The following is a 12911-nucleotide window of genomic DNA, read 5'->3' as shown; positions in this document are numbered from 1 at the left end:
AACACCTGCCTCACTACAACCTCCTTTCAGGTAGCTGTAGAGAGCAATAAGGTCCCCCCTCAGCCTCCTCTTCTTCAGACTAAGGAGCCCCAGCTCCCTCAGCTGCTCCTCATAAGACTTGCTCTCTAGACCCCTCACCAGCCGTGTTGCCCTTCTCTGGACATGTTCCAGCACCTCAATGTCCTTCTTGTAGTGAGGGGCCCAAAACTGAGCACAGTACTCCAGGTGCAGCCTCACCAGTGCCGAGTACAGGGGGTGATCCCCTCCCTACTCCTGCTGGCCACACTATTCCTGATACAAGCCAGGATGCCATTGGCCTTCTTGGCCACCTGGGCACACTGCTGGTTTGTGTTCTTCTGAGGTGTGGAGATGCACCACAAGTGAAAGATGGAGCACCTGGTTCTGGCTTCACCATGTGGTTCTCTGTTTCAGCCTTCCTGTAGTGATGGGAGGTTCCCCACACAATGCAGGAGATGTAGAAGCCTATTCTTGCCCAGTGTGTTCCTGGCACAACGGTTGTGTGCTTATCAATAAGCGCTGGTCTATGTCTTGCCATGGGCAGGATTGCTTGCTCTGTTTTCTCCCCACCCTGTAATTTTAATCCATATTTTGGAAGCTCTAATACAAAAGTGTTCTATAACTTAGGCACAGAGTAAAAGAAAGGTGTACAAAGTATCAGGCCAGCTGCTGGGGAACCTTCTAAAGGCCATCTGGAAATGCTTACATTTAGCACTCCAAAGAAAGTGCTGTTGTTCAGTGTCAGTGTGGGGAATGAGGGCAATACATCCTGGGTATGGTTGCCATGGGATATGATGCGACCTGAGAACTGGGTGTAACCATTATGGAGTCTGGCAGAGGATTTCGGAGAGAAATGTCACTTCTCCTGTAATGCTCTGTGGGCAGCTGTCCGTAAAAGCAGGACGCTGGTTTCGGTTTTGAGCTCCGGTACTAGTTCACGGTTGGTAATTCACATTGCCTTCTATACCTCAGCTTTTTTACCTGTAAGAGAGAAATGCTAATAACCCTGACTTGCATCCAGAGATTTTATAAAGATTTGTTGGCATTTTTGGCATGTTAAGAATTACTCTTTCCTAAAAACGAAAATAATGTGTGAGAGTGGAAGTGAAATACAATCCTTGTTCCTGTAAAGCCTTAAATTGTATTCTCAAATCTCAGTTGGAGCAAATGTAGCTGATAATCATCACCAGGCCTCAAAATAAGGCTAGTAAGTGGATTTTTGCTTCGGTTTATATTAGTTAATTATTAGGCAGTGTCCCTCCCTCCTTGAAATAATTTGGCGGCAGCAGCAGGGGATCAGTATTTTAAGGTCACAAAACGGCACTGCACTTTGTTTAGCTGGGAAAGAACAGAGCACAACCCTGGTGAATGAGCCAGTCCCTGCAGCAGGGACTGAACGTAACTGAGGTGACAGCAGTGGACAGAGACCTCGCTGCCTCTTCTGCCCAGCTGGTGCTCCCTTGTCTGCGAATGTTCTTACCTGGGGCGCAGGCTGTGGAATGGACATTAAACACTGCCTCTATTTCCTCCTAGCAGATTATTGTGGCTAGGACAATGAGCAACCAGAAGGCCATCCATTTTTTGTTTAATAACAGTATAAAACTCATTTACCTATGCTCTGTAGAAGAAGCCTGTGCAGGCACTCTGTATGAATCACACCCGAGATTGGTTTAAATGGGTGAAGCTTTGTTAAGACAGAGTTAAGATTTGCTGGTGGTGAAGGAATAAATAGGTTGATAAAGGATTGAAATTGAGTCAGCACTTCTTTGAATAAAGTTATTTCATAAGATAGAAAATATTTGATAAAAGTGTTCAAGTGGTGTAGAGAGCACTTGAAAAAGTAATTCTCTCCTCTGCTCTTCTGGGTGAATTGGGAGTTTTGTCTCTATTGGAGGGGATCCAAAATTTGTTTCTGTAAACATGGATAGGGAGTGATATCCATACGAAACTTTCTGTTTCATAATGTCTTTTACATTTTGGTTAATATTTCATTTCTTAATTTCTGCCAATCATTTACTATTAGACTGTCATTTTACGTTTTTTCCTCATTTTACATAAGGAAGAACTTCTTCCCTCTGAGGGTGATGGAGCACTAGAACAGGCTGCCCAGGGAGGTTGTGGAGTCTCCCCCTCTGGAGACATTCAAGACCCACCTGGACAAGGTCCTGTGCAGCCTGCTGTAGGTGACCCTGCTTCGGCAGGGGGGTTGGCCTAGATGACCCACAGAGGTCCCTTCCAACCCCAAACATTCTGTGATTCTGTTTAAAAAAAATCTTTAAAAGCATGAGGTTGTTCTTTAAGCAGTGTCTTTGTGAACTTCCATAGGAGCAATGAAAACACTTACCAGAGATTTCTAGTTCTTGACAGCAATTTTAGTCCACTATTTCCACAATTGAGTTAACATACACAGTCTTAGTGTGAACTAGAACCCTTCATATCACAATAAATGTTGCTCAGAGCATGAGCAGGGGTTGTGCTGTCTTTATTCATCTTGGCTTAACTCATTGTGATTTAATCTTCTCTGTGCCACTAACTTCCTTTTTTGTAACTGTTTTGGAGTGGGTTCCCTTTTCTGTATTCCTGAAAGAGCTCAGTGAAAAGAAAGCCTCACGTGACAAATCAGCGTCTTTCTGAATCTATTTCCCAGAGTTTATTTAGTTCTGAAGGTGTTATCAAAACCCATTGAATTTCCTTCATTGTTTTTTGCATATTAACTCTCTTTCATTCTGTGTGTGTTCGGAATGCTTCTTTCAAAGGCACCTGTAGTTTGTCCAAACTGATTTTCAGAACATTGCAACTGAGTCACCCAGTGCCTCTGTATCACACTGGATAGCTTGCAACACACTTTGTGAGGGCTCTTGTCCTGAGAGCTGTATTCCTATGTATCACAGATTCCTTTGCACCCGTAGGACATCTGTCAGATACTTCCTGCACATTCACGTATTTTCATCCAGGCTTGACTCTACTGGTGGTGGTTACGAGAGGAGGTGAGGAGCTGAAGGGCAGGAAGCGAGGTTTGCAGCTGCCTGACTGCTTGGGCCCTGCGGTGTCTAGCTGAGTCCCATTGCTGAGAGGAGTGGGCTGGGAGGGATGTCATGGTGGAGTCCACGATGGCTTTGGCCTGATGCGTTAGCAGAGCTGCTGTGCTCAGTGAAGGGATGAGGAGGAAACCTGTATAGCTTCTCTATGCAAAATTATTATGTGAGACATGGTGTTAATTTGGATTCACAGTACTTATGTTCTATGAACGTATTTATGTGAACCTTGTTTTTTGTGTGGAATAAGTGGGGGAGCTGAATTTGTTAAGTCTAGGGGAAGAGAAGCATAAGAGAGTACAGTCTTTAGATACATAAAAGACATGTCTTGTACTTCTAGGGTGCGTAGAACAAGAAATAATACACGTTTAAAATGTAATGAGGAAAATTCAAGTTCTATATTAGAAAAAACTTTCCATAAGGACAATGAAAGACTGAAAGAAATGGCCTCAGCAGAGTCTATATATAATTGAAAAGTTTCAATCATTGTTTGTCGGTCAGGAGTTAGAGCTGATCCTGTTTTGTGAGGAGGGCAAAGGACCCCTATGACCTATTAAAATACCCTATGGCCCTTTCTTCTCTGCCTGAAAATCAATGGCCTAATGTATTGACCACTGAAGGTGGGGAGAGGTTTTGCTTATTTGTAGGGCTCTCTGTAAGTGAAGTAGGCTCAACTTGCTTCCATGAATGACCCTTGCTCATACAAGCAGCCTCTTGAATTCAAGTTACTGCACTTAAATGAGAGAAACAGTGTATATTGGAGTGGAACATCAGAGAAGACTGGCTTAATGTAAGTTTTCTTTGTGGTATCTTTTTTACACATTATGTGAACTACCTATTTTAAGTGTTTCATTTGTTTGGTTGTTGTTTTGTTTTGTTTTTTTTTTAAAGCTGCGTTCAGTTAAAGGTAGAGCGTTCAAAATCGTGTTTTACGTGGATTTTTTTGTTTGTGTGTTGTTCCCTTTAACTGTGTTTAGTTTTCTCCAGCTCACAACTGTACTGCCTTTAGCCTGATCATACAAATGTCTTTATGTCCGATGAAATTCTCTGCTGTGCAGAAAACCATTACGAGATCAGTATACTGTTGGGCAGTATGCATACACTGCATCAGACCTTTGTCCAGAGCAGGAATTCTACCTTTGCCCCTAATTCTGCTCTTGCCTCAGTTGTAATCAGGACGATCTCAGAAGATAACAGCAAATCTTCTGTTATTTGATTGCAAAGCTGATGTAACCTTTAGTCTGTCTGGGAGATTGATGGGCATAGCAGTGCCAGAATAGCCCTATTCTGTGGGCAGCTAAGAATGCATTTATCAGAGACTGATACAGCGACTCCACATATTTTGCTGTTCAGGTGCAGTCATACTGATTGCTTTTCCTGTGTAGGTCAGATCTGAGAGGGGAGATTTAGATCCAATCAGGTTATCAAATGTCAGTAAATATTTGTGAAACTTCTGCGTTTGTCTTCCTTTATCGTTGACCTGTTGAGTTATCACACAACCAACTGACCTTACATTGTCACATAACCCAGCACGTTGTGGCATGGCATTCCCTGTCCTGTCTGTCACACGGTCGATGCACCAGTCATGTGTCATCCAACGTGTGGAGAATCACGCTGGGACTCAAGAAGGCTGAAAGGTTAGGACTTGCTGAAACAAGGACTGTAGACGGTGATCAGAACTTTACCATTTAACTGTTTTATTTGGAGTTTCTTATTTGTTCTTAATAATAACTCTGCTTGATGAGAGGGACTTGAAGAGTGCTTGGGTGTGGAGTTTCAGCATTGAGAAAGGAAGCAAACAGCCCATCATCTTGCATGCTCTGTGCCACCCCAGCTTAGGGGCAGGGTGTGAGACCAAAAGCTAGAGATTTGGGTTGTGTGTAGAACTGGCATCTGAAGATTTATTCATCCAAACAGGGAACAGAAAAAGCAGCATGATACCTGGGTGACAAGTGAAAAAACTGCAAGTGGAAATGCTTTCTGAAGTTCAACTCTCTTCTTCAGAAAAAGACTATAACTTGATACAGTTTCACATCAAACTTCAGTGAAAGGAAGTCGAACAGCTAACAGGTATAATGTATTCTACTGAACTGGTAAGTAAAAGGGGCTTTGTTTTCTGAAGAGAGTGGCAAACTCCAGTTTTAGGAGTCACAAAAGAGTTAACAGAACTTTCTTCTGTATGAGTACTAAACAGACATAGCTCAGTTAAAACCTGAAGTTATACTAGCAAAAAAAGATGGAACATAAATTGAATAAAAGTATACCTGATTTTAAAGTCCATTATCTTCTCCAGTGAGCTTTCGGATAAAGCTAGAATGTTCTTTTACCATAAAATTCTTAATTTCCTTTCTGTCTATCTGATATTTTTTCCAGAGGTGGAGGGGAAACAGGCTTCTGTCCCATAGAACCTTTTTCCTGTTTTGCACTGGTACAGAACGGACACTTCTGAAAGATTTAACCGGGACCAGAGTAATGAGTATGCAAACACACAGGGTATTTATTTAGGTTTTCAAAAGAACTGCTTTCAAATCCCAACAATGCTTTGTGTGAAATAGAAATTTAAGCATACGTTTCTTGCATCCAAACAGGTGTGCTGACCTTGGGCTATAATGTGAGTCTTTCTTATATGGGACAGAGTGAGCATTCAATTATGTGTACAAAAGATGCTACTCCCAGACTAGCCGGGTCAGGAACTTATCTGGAGCCATAGGTTTAATTCCCTGTGCCAAGTCTCATCATGCATGCAATTTGTACTTAAGTCTGTCTTGTCTTTGACTCTGCAAATTGCCAGTATGTTCTGAAATTGGTGCCTCTCCTGTTTGGTTTGACCAGAAAATCATCCCTGAACCAGAGTAACATTTCTTAGCAGGAATTTATTTTTCTTTAAGAAGTTTCAATAAACTAGCATTTCCCAAGAGCAAAGATATTTCCACAAGAAATTTTTGATTAACTATTTTCTCAGTCAAATTGGTCCTGAGCTGTTTTCTGTTCACAGATTGATCCTTAGTGTTTCCAGTTTTAACTTTCTCATTTTGTGGTAATAGATTTTTTTTTTCCCGATGCCTGGGATAAAGTTATTGCAGCACAGACAGATTCAAGTATTCCATGGGCTTTAGAGATCTGTGCTGCATTCCCTCCAAATGCATTTTTTTTTTAAACTGAGTTCCATTAAATTTCTCATGAAAGGGGAACAATTCTCTGACTGAAAATTGAAAGAACTTGTGGAGTGAACAAAGCTTTTTGAAAACTGTTGTAGGAGTCAGCAGCATTTCCTTCAAACCGAGCCTCTGCAAACTCTTGAGTTACACTTGGCATTAGGAAAGGACCCGAGAGGCTGCACTAGTGTCCTGATTTACATGTCACTAGAGTTAAAGAGTGTTCGTGCACTTCCTGTGTCTTGAAAAATACTGGGTTTTGAAGTCGTAAATATAACCGGGTTGATGCAGAGCCTCAGAATTAACCGCTCAAGCTGGAGATGCTCAGACAAGGTGATTTACAACTGGGACCTTTATTCTTGGCTTCTTTCTCCAGTTTACTTCCCAGAAATAAAACATATAAACCCTTAAGGAAAGAAAATGCACTTCCTAGTACAAAAGTGGTCTAGAATACAGCTCTGCTTTTATTTTACCGATGTCTCAGTCTTTCCTGTTTTCCTCATTCCAGTACATGTCTCCTTGCTTAGAGGAAAACTGGCACATCAGGATGCCAAACATAGACCAGAAAACAATGCACAGGAAGTATTTTGAAGAGAATCCCAGCCAAATTACAACAAATCCAGCCCTATCCTTAAAGAATTTTACAGTGCAGTTCTTCACTATTACCCTGGTTTCCTGAAAATCTCCTAGTAACGATACTTTTGCATTCACTAACGCATTACATTTTTTTTGTGGGTATCATTGAGAATGCTTGATGCCACACAGTGCCATCTATTCACACAGAGAAGAGAATGTGTTACTGCAGATTTTGTGTGTCGAGTTGGGCTTACATGGGAGTTAAATTGTTGTACAAAGAGCTGAATCTTTTTAGCTGGCTGTGGACTAAAAAGAGACGTTTTCGAAGAGAATATTATATAAGGAATGTACTGCAGGGTGCGAGGCTCACACTCTAGGAGTATAATGGACTCTGTAGAGGCTTGAGAGGTGTTGCTTTCTACCCAGTTTATTCGCTTTGTTAGTATTTGAACTGGAAATTAATTGGACAGTTAATAATTCTGTACCTATAACTATGGAGATTATATTTTTCACCCTTTCCAACAGGAGGTGGTGCTGAATCTAAGCCTCAGCTCCAAAATACGTTGATCTGTGAGTATTTGAAAGCTAGATTTTTTTTTTTTTTTTTACTTCAGGCTTGCAAAAAGGCTGTGTTTGTGAAAGCTTTGTGCCATATTTGATAATTTTTCTGCTTCTCTGTAGAATGATAACTTACCATTTTTTCGGGTAAAAATGTTAGCGTTTCTGCATGAGAACAAAATGGGGGGAGTGACATCTAGTGGTTGTGAGGAGTTTGATGTCTGATGCCAAGGCCTGGTTACTCTTAACACATTCTGATGCCTTCCTGTTTCTATTTTCCATTTCATTGTTTGTTTGTAGGAAAATTTTTACATGGCTATCCCTTTCCCACAACCAGAATGACTTTAGGATCATATGGTTTTATTATTTTTTTTTTTTTTAGGATATTGGAGGGAGGTAATCTCATGAATAGCTCAGCTGTGAGGAAAAATTATTTGAGAAGAAACTGATCTCAGGAAGATGAACTCTTTTCTTATGCTGAGAACCTAACTTTCTCATTTATTGCTCTTTGTGTCACAAGAGTTGACACTGTTCACTTCTACTGGGAAGGATTCTAGTCCTGGACCAGACTTCTGTCATCCAGCCCAGGTGTCTGCTAGCTCAGGCAACCTTGTCGAATGGATTCTGTCTAAGGGTACAGAATGGATTATGCCTGTATGATACCAGGTGGAGGAAACAGGTAGTTTTAATAAGTTAATTCCTGTTGTAATTTCAAAGACTTGTTTTCTAGGCTACTGGACCAGTGTAACTCATCTTGCTACCACATACTTATGGACAAATTCCAGCTGTCCAGTTCCCATTGAAGCGGGAGCCAGATAAAAATGTGTTGCTCCTGGGCAGTGCTTGGCTTCTTCATTTATACGACACTGCGACTCAGGTTAAATTTGGAACACCAAGAAATGAGCTAGTGTATAGACACATTTTTTAAATCTCAGTAATGAAAAACATTGTGCCTTCTCACTGGCCTGGCAGGCTTCGAGAGAATGGAAAAAGACGTTTTCTCAAACTGGAGAAAGGAGTGGGCTCCACTGAAATTAGATCAATCTCTCTCTTACCTGGCTTCCTAGGGAGTCACAAGGACATTCAGAAATCTCCCCACCCATCCATTATAGCATGAAATTTGTTAAGTTTTTTGTGTTTAGACTCATGGCCACTGCAGTTAACCCAGCAATTAAAGTAATACAGCAAATTCTGTACTCCAGAAGGCTTTTGGGATGTATAGTATATAAATACATATGTAGCTATGGAAAATTCTGGGAAAAGAAGTGGAATTTAATACCTAGGAGGAGCAGTAGCTGTGTCAACCTGTCAGGTCTCATGAATCTTTGATTTGGCCTTACATACATCCAGATGACTCTGCCCAGCTTTGTTTCCTTTCAGTTCTTCAGGGGTGCAGAAATGCAGAGAGGAAGATAAAGGGATATGTGGCACATATGCTGTGTTAGCAACACATCCGTCACAGCTGTGGGGTCTGAAAGGACAAGGAAGGAAACAGGTGAAATCTGTCATGCTCAGAGGAAATCAACATGTATTTGAATGCCAGCAAATGACAGATTTTTCCTTTAAAACTCTGTGCTCTCACGCTTGTCATTGTTACACACCTCCCTTATGAAGTTATAAGGTGAGCTTGTCTGGACGCAACTTTCGTGGAGAAGTCCACACTACAACGGGGACAAAGACCAGTGCCATCACTGAGTTCCTCTGGAGCAGGGAGTGTTATGGACAGGAGCTGCACATAGGGGAGGAATGGCAAAGGAATTTTTCCAAAACTTCAGTAGTTACAGCTACTGGGATATGAGAGCAACCATTCTAAATTTAGCTTCAATGCTCTAACAGATAGCAGAACTTCTTCAAAATGTATGCCTATTGCATTATAACTTCGGCACATATTTTTCAAGTATGGTATGTGATATGACAGCAATCACAGGTAAAGCCACACCAGTTGCTTTTCCTACAGTGAGTCAGGCCTCTTAGGCCTATACTGTCGATGACCTGTCTCCAGCCATGGCTTCATGCATAAAAGCGTAAGGAATGCCTTATTGTGTCAAACCTGTGGCCCACCTAGACTAGTATTTCTGCCTCGAACACTAACAGCAGACAGTGCTATAGGGGGCTAGGACATGATCCTGACCATTTCATGTTGTGCATTCCTCTCATTCTTTCCTGGCATCCACAGTCATCGGATTAGGGTCTTTAGGAGGTACACGTGCCCAATCGATTACCTGTTTTAGAACTGCTGTCCATAAATTAGTTCTCTTTGTATAGACTGCTCTTTTGTCTAGCCTGCTGATATTATTGGTCTCCTCAGTCCCATGGGATCTGAAATTCACTACTTGCTGTGTTTCTACAGGAGAGTTATTGCTTTTGTCTGTTTTAAACCTATCTTGCACATAGTTTGAGTGAGTGCCCATATTTCTAGTATTGCAACGTTTGATGAGTAACAGTCCTGCTCTCACTTTCTCCAACGCCTTCACAATTTTGTAATTCTCGGTTGTGTCCCCCTGAGCCTGCACGTCTCCAAATTAAGAGAGAAATCTCTCTTCATAGAATAATTTGGGTTGGAAGGGGCCTTTAAAGGTCAGCTAGTCCAACCCCTCTGCAGTGAGCAGGGATGTCTTCTACTGAATCAGGTTGCTCAGAGCCCCGTCCAGCCTGACCTTGAATGTTTCCAGGGATGGGGCATCGACCACCTCTCTGGGCAACCTGTGCCAGCGTTTCACCACCCTCACCATAAAAAATTTTCTTCCTTATATCTAGTCTAAATCTACCCTCTTTCAGTTTAAAGCTACTGCCGCTTGTCCTATGCTATAACAGGCCCTACTAAAATGTCTGTCCCCATCTTTCTTATAAGCACCCTTTAAGTGTTGAAAGGTGGCAACCAGGTCTCCATGGAGCCTTCTCTTCTCCAGGGTGAACAGCCCCAACTCTCTCAGCCTTTCCTCATAGGAGAGGTGTTCCAGTCCTCTGATGATGTTTGTGGCCCTCCTCTGGACCCTCTCCAACAGGTCCATGTCTTTCCTGTGCTGAGGGCTCCAGAGCTGGATGCAGGACTCCAGGTGGGGTCTCACCAGAGCAGAGTAGACGGGCAAAATCACCTCCCTCACCCCGGTGGCCACGCTGCTTTGGATGCAGCCCAGGATGCAGTTGGCTTTCTGGGCTGCAAGTGCACACTGTCACCTCATGTCCAACTTTTCATCCACCAGTACCCCCAAGTCCTTCTCAGCAGGGCTCCTCTCAATCCCTTCATCGCTCAGCCTGTATTAATACCAGGGGTATCATAATGCAGCTGCTCCATCTCCTAAATTCCCGTTGTACAATTCATGTGCTTGCATGAAATGCAAGTGCTTGAGTGTGGACTCAAATCAGTCTCTCGCTAGCTGCATGTCCCAGCTGTCTGTCACAAGGCAGAGTTGGCTGCCCAATTAAAGCAGCCGGATGGATCACAGCATAGCTATTGTTTTGAGCACCTTCTATTTGACCTTTTTTAAAGCTGTAGCAAGCAGATTCTAAGAACACTTGTGGGTTGAACTGCAGCAGCTTGCTGTGTTTGTGGGTAGAGACTGCTGATTCACAGCCATCCCTATGGAGGTCTTGCTTTTTCTTGGCCTGAAACCAGCTGTTACAAAGGGCCAGTTCCTCACTAGTTGCATGTGGAGTTTCTGGTCATTGAGGTTACAGTGGTGGCCAGTCATCCATTTGTACTTTTGGTGGTGATTCTTGCCTGCCTCGGTGCTGAATCGTTTTTCACTTTTTGGTAGTTAGTACCTTTGCTGTATGTGACAGGAGATCGCTGGTGAGAATGGGGCCAGCTGCAGGGCAGATACAGGTAGCAGCCACACTTGGAGGCACTTGCACTGATTTTGACCAAGACACTGATGCCCTCTGCATGGGGCAATATGAGAAGTGGATCTTTGGAGGAAGCTGATGCTGCAAGCAGCATCTATATCAGCTCACTGGTCTCTAAAAAGGGGTGGAGGTTACCTTCAGGTAGTGGTGTTATGATAAAACTGATTCTTATATGTTACTATTCTTGGCTTCTGGGACCTTATAGATTAAGTTGTCCTGGTTTATTGAAAATAATCCAGATATTGCTTTTGATCACAGATTGATGAATTATTCCTTTCACAGATGACTGAGCAGCTCTTCTTGGGATGCATGTTGAGCAAAGATCCTTTTCTCAGTTTTAAGTCTTCTTACTGATTTGACTGGATAGTGAACGGAAGTCTGAAATGCTTAATTTTATTATATTGGTAAGAACTAAAGGGTGTAAAAGAAAAGATAACCAAGACTAACACTTGGTGTAACTAAACATGTATGATTATGTAGTTTGGTAAGCAGAAGACTACAAATGGAAAATTTGCTATATTTTCTCTCTTTTAAAAAAGCAAAGATTTAAAAAATTGAATGAGAGCAAGTGTTGCTTTCAGATATTAAAATCAATGGATGTGTCCACCTACTCTCATCTTATTGCTGATTTCACCATATTCATGTGGGAATAGTGTGTACTACAATAGTTCTTTGTCGCAGAGACCCTAATTGTGTAAGGCATGGGGCACATTTTCTCTTACAGGTTCTATACACACAGTGCTATGAAACCTGCAGCACCTTGTCTGGATACATTCCGTACTGGCGTGTCTTCCTGTCTCTTAGTAAGAATAATACTCCCCAGAGTCAATCGGCCATATCTCTAGCTGCTGCATTTTCACTGCCAAGAATGTAACCTCGTTCATCCTTTGCGCCAAATGGTGTCCTGGAAACTTCATAGGTCAAACTAAGCAATGACTACGTACCAGAGTAAACTCTCACAGACAGCTAGTGAAGAACAAACACATACACGGCTGGTTCACCCCTGATCTCTCATCTCTTGTTCTCTAATCACTTTCTACAGACAAACTTGGGAACTAAAATTATTACCATAAACCGTGGACTCAGCGGAGATACTACTTTTATAGTGAATGATAATCTTCCTTCCCACAAACTCGCACTAGCAATTATCTCTTTTTCCTTAACAGAAGCACACAGCATTTCTCCTTCAGAGGTACCAGCTGCTTTTTCTCTTGGATGCTTTACCAATGCCTAAGTAAACGCAGAGTTCTTGTTCTTAGTATGTACTCAGCTGTATGCAGAAAGAATTTCTGGTTTTGAGGGGTTTTTTTTCAGCTATCATGTCTGGTCTAATAAAAACTACTACTCTGGCCTACAAACTCATCTTCGAATAATTTGCAGCTACAGCAATGCTAATGCTGGAAGGAAAAAAAGTGACTCAAGGCAACAGCTCCCTCTGCTGTGTGATCGTCCTGCCAGAAAGTCTGCACTTGCAGTATTCATTCAGCTTTGTTTTTCCTGTGACAGTTATGTTGTTGAGTGTTGATTCCTTGTGCATAGCAGAAATTTTGAGAAACCCTCAACCACTGGGCTTTCGACAACAAAACAGTGATTTCTTAGTCACACCAGTGAGAGAGAGTACCATTTTCATAGTTATTAATATTAGCCTAAAAATCTAAATTCTGTAACAATAAAATAACTATAAAATATATCAAATTCTATGAGATTTAACATTAATACATCT

At 42.0% G+C, this 12911-nt stretch overlaps 1 long non-coding RNA gene across 8 annotated transcripts in view; it reads left to right on the top strand.

Moving 5' to 3' along the window:
* Window positions 1-4591: 4591 nt before the first annotated feature.
* The window catches only part of LOC142361878 (uncharacterized), a 128520-nt gene continuing 120200 nt past the window's right edge, over window positions 4592-12911 (top strand). For 6 of the 8 annotated variants that reach the window (XR_012764494.1, XR_012764496.1, XR_012764495.1 and 3 more), the window contains exons 1-3: window positions 4592-4690; window positions 4971-5146; window positions 7310-7354. This is a non-coding gene — a long non-coding RNA (uncharacterized LOC142361878). Of the gene's footprint in view, window positions 4691-4970; window positions 5147-5426; window positions 5547-7309; window positions 7355-12911 lie in introns of all 8 variants that reach the window. The other 2 variants (XR_012764490.1, XR_012764492.1) reach the window with 2 other exon arrangements.

This window comes from Opisthocomus hoazin, chromosome 7 (genome assembly GCF_030867145.1).
Source record: "Opisthocomus hoazin isolate bOpiHoa1 chromosome 7, bOpiHoa1.hap1, whole genome shotgun sequence".
Classification (NCBI taxonomy): domain Eukaryota; kingdom Metazoa; phylum Chordata; class Aves; order Opisthocomiformes; family Opisthocomidae; genus Opisthocomus; species Opisthocomus hoazin.
Note: the sequence above shows the minus strand (reverse complement) of the source record. Positions and strands in the feature narration are given on the sequence as shown.